Genomic DNA, 3,732 nt, shown 5'->3' with positions numbered 1-3,732 from the left:
CAGGGAAAATCAGGGAAAACAGGGAAATCAGGGAAAATCATGGGAAACAACCAGGGAAACCATGGGAAACCACCAGGGGAAACAGGGAAAAGCAGGGAAAAACCAGGGAAAATCAGGGAAAACAGGGAAATCAGGGAAAATCATGGGAAACAACCAGGGAAACCATGGGAAACCACCAGGGGAAACAGGGAAAAGCAGGGAAAAACCAGGGAAAATCAGGGAAAACAGGGAAATCAGGGAAACAACCAGGGAAACCATGGGAAACCACCAGGGGAAACAGGGAAAAGCAGGGAAAAACCAGGGAAAATCAGGGAAAACAGGGAAATCAGGGAAACAACCAGGGAAACGCGGGAAACCATGGGAAACCATGGGAAACAATGGGAAACAACCAGGGAAAAACCAGGGAAACCATGGGAAACGGGGAAACAGGGAAACCAGGGAAAATCAGGGAAAAACCAGGGAAAAGCAGGGAAATCAGGGAAAACCAGGGAAATCAGGGAAACCATCAGGGAAACCAGGGAAACAACCAGGGAAAAACCAGGGAAAATCAGGGAAAATCAGGGAAAACAGGGAAAATCAGGGAAACAACCAGGGAAACCATGGGAAACAACCAGGGAAAAACCAGGGAAAATCAGGGAAAATCAGGGAAACAACCAGGGAAACCATGGGAAACAACCAGGGAAAAACCAGGGAAAATCAGGGAAAATCAGGGAAAACAGGGAAAAGCAGGGAAAACAAGAAAAACCAGGGATAATTAGGGAAAACCAGGGAAAAGGCGATTCAGGGACACTGCAGGGACTGCACAGCACTGGCAGTTTGTGTTCACACATGTGGGACTCACCAGGACTTCTCCTTCCCTTTCCTTTCCTTTTTCCCCTTTATTTTTTCCTTCCCATTCCCCTTTCTTTCCCTTTTCCTTTTCCCTTTCCTTTCCTTTCCTTTCCTTTCCTTTCCTTTCCTTTCCTTTCCTTTCCTTTCCTTCCCTTCCCTTCCCTTCCCTTCCCCCTCTTTACAAAATTCCCTGCACAGGAATTCCTCTCATTTCCACCTTTTCCATTCCACAGGAATTTTGCAGCAATCTACAGAAACCTTGCAGGAATTTCCAGGAAAATCGGCAGGAATTCTCCAGGAATTTCCCAGGAATTCTGCGCGAATTGACAGAAATTTTGCAGGAATTCTGCAGAAATTTTCAGGAATTTTCACAAATTCTGCAGGTATTTTGCATGAATTAACAGGAAATATTCAGGAATTCTGTAGGATGAGGATTTCCCTGGAATCAATTCCCTTCCCACTTCCAAAGAAACAATTCCCAGCGATTCCTGCCCTGGGGAAAATTCCTTAATTTCAGGAGTTTTTAATCCATCATTTCCACAAAATTCCCTCAGTTTTTATCCATCATTTCCATCATTTTGAGAGTTTTTATCCATCATTTCCAAAATTTCAAAAAAAACCCCATAATTTGGGGAGCTTTCATCCATAATTTCCACAAAATTTTCATAATTTTGGGAGTTTTCACCCTTAATTCCCATAACTTTGGGAGTTTTCATCCATAATTTCCATTACTTCCATAAATTTGAGAGTTTTCATCTGTAATTTCCATAATTTCAGGAGTTTTTACCCATAATTTCCCTAAATTTGGGAGTTTTAATCCAAAATTTCCACAAAATTTCCATAATTTTGGGAGTTTTCACCCATTATTTCCATAAATTTGGGAGTTTTCATCCATAATTTCCATTACTTCCATAAATTTGGGAGTTTTTATCCAAAATTTCCACAAAATTCCCATAATTTGGGAGTTTTCATCCATTATTTCCACAAAATTTCCATAAATTTGGGAGTTTTTATCCATAATTTCCATAATTTCCATAAATTTGGGAGTTTTCATCCATAATTTCCACAAAAGTCCCACAATTTCAAGAGTGTTCAACCAAAATTTCCACAATTTTCAGAGTTTTTAGCCACAATTCCCAATATTTCTGTAAATTTGAGACTTTTAATCCATAATTTCTTAAAAATTCCCATAATTTTGGGAGTTCTCATCCCTAATTCCCAAATTTTTGGGAGGTTTTATCTGTAATTTCTATCATTTCCATGATTTCAGGAGTGTTTATCCATAACTTCCATAATTTGGGAATTTTCATCCACAATTTCCTAAAAATTCCCAAAATTTGGGATTTTTCATCCATAATTTCCATCATTTCAAGAGTTTTCATCCATCATCCCAAATTTTCACTTCCAGGACCTCCCAAAATCCCAAATTTCCCAATTTTTCACTTCCAGCACCTCCTGATCCTTCTCCTTCTCCCAAATTTCCTTCCAGCCAACAAAACCCATGGAAAAAAATAAAATTTTAATAATTCCAAAATTTCCCAAATCCAAAGGAAAAGGGAATGATCATTTTCCCAGACAGGAAATTCCATCCCAATTTAAGGAAAACATTTCAGGATCAGGAATTTAAAGGAAAAATGGGGAAAAAAAATGGGATTTTTGACCTCCCTCTGCTCCATGGAGGAAAAAAATCCCAAAAGCACAAAATTCCCACTAAAACACAGAGGGATTGCTCATAATTCCCAGAATTTTGGATTTTTTTGGGGATAAAAACCAGGTAGAAATCCATAAAAAAAACCCCAAAAAACAGGTTTGGGTTTCATCATTCCAGGTGGAAATCCATAAAAAAAAAAAGGGATTGGGAAATCTTCAGAGTTAAAAACAAAAATCCAGGAAAAATTAATTCAGGCTTTGTCATTCCAGGTAAAATCCATAAAAATATTTTTGGGCTTCATCATTCCAAGAATGATTCCTTAAGAAATATTTTAGGGCTTCACCAAACCAGGAAAAATCCCTAAAAAAATCTTTTTGGGCTTCATCATTCCAGATCAAATCCAGAATAATTTTTGGAGCTTCTTCACACCAGGTAAAAATCCATAAAAATTTGGATTTGGGCTTCACCAAATCAGGAAAAATTCCTTAAAATTTGATTTGGGCTTCATCATTCCAAGTAAAATCCATAAAAAATAATTTAGGGCTTCATCACTCCAGGAAAAATTGTTTAAAAATGGATTTGGGCTTCTTCATTCCATGTAAAATCCATAATAAATATTTTAGGGCTTCACCAAAGCAGGAAAAATTCCTTAAAATTTTATTTGGGTTTCATCACTCCAGGTAAAATCCATAATAAATATTTTTGGGCTTTACCAAAGCAGGAAAAATCCAGAAAAAATTGGATTTGGGCTTCATCACTCCAGGAAAAATTCCTTAAAATTGGATTTGGGCTTCACCAAACCAGGAAAAATTCTTTAAACTTCTTTAAAATTGGATTTGTGCTTCATCATTCCAAGTAAAATCCAGAAAAAATTTTGAGGGCTTCATCACTCCAGGAAAAATCCATAATAAATATTTTTGGGCTTCACCAAACCAGGAAAAATTCTTTAAAATTCTTTAAAATTGGATTTGTGCTTCATCATTCCAGGTAAAATCCATTAAAAATATTTTTGGGCTCCAGCAGGTCAAGAAAAAATCCATAAAAAAATATTTTTGGGCTTCACCAAAGCAGGAAAAATTCCTTAAAATTGGATTTGGGCTTCACCAAACCAGGAAAAATTCTTTAAACTTCTTTAAAATTGGATTTGTGCTTCATCATTCCAAGTAAAATCCAGAAAAAATTTTGAGGGCTTCATCACTCCAGGAAAAATCCATAATAAATATTTTTGGGCTTCACCAAACCAGGAAAAA

This window comes from Geospiza fortis, unplaced genomic scaffold, assembly GCF_000277835.1.
Source record: "Geospiza fortis unplaced genomic scaffold, GeoFor_1.0 scaffold1605, whole genome shotgun sequence".
Lineage (NCBI taxonomy): Eukaryota > Metazoa > Chordata > Aves > Passeriformes > Thraupidae > Geospiza > Geospiza fortis.
This window is presented reverse-complemented; position numbering follows the sequence as displayed.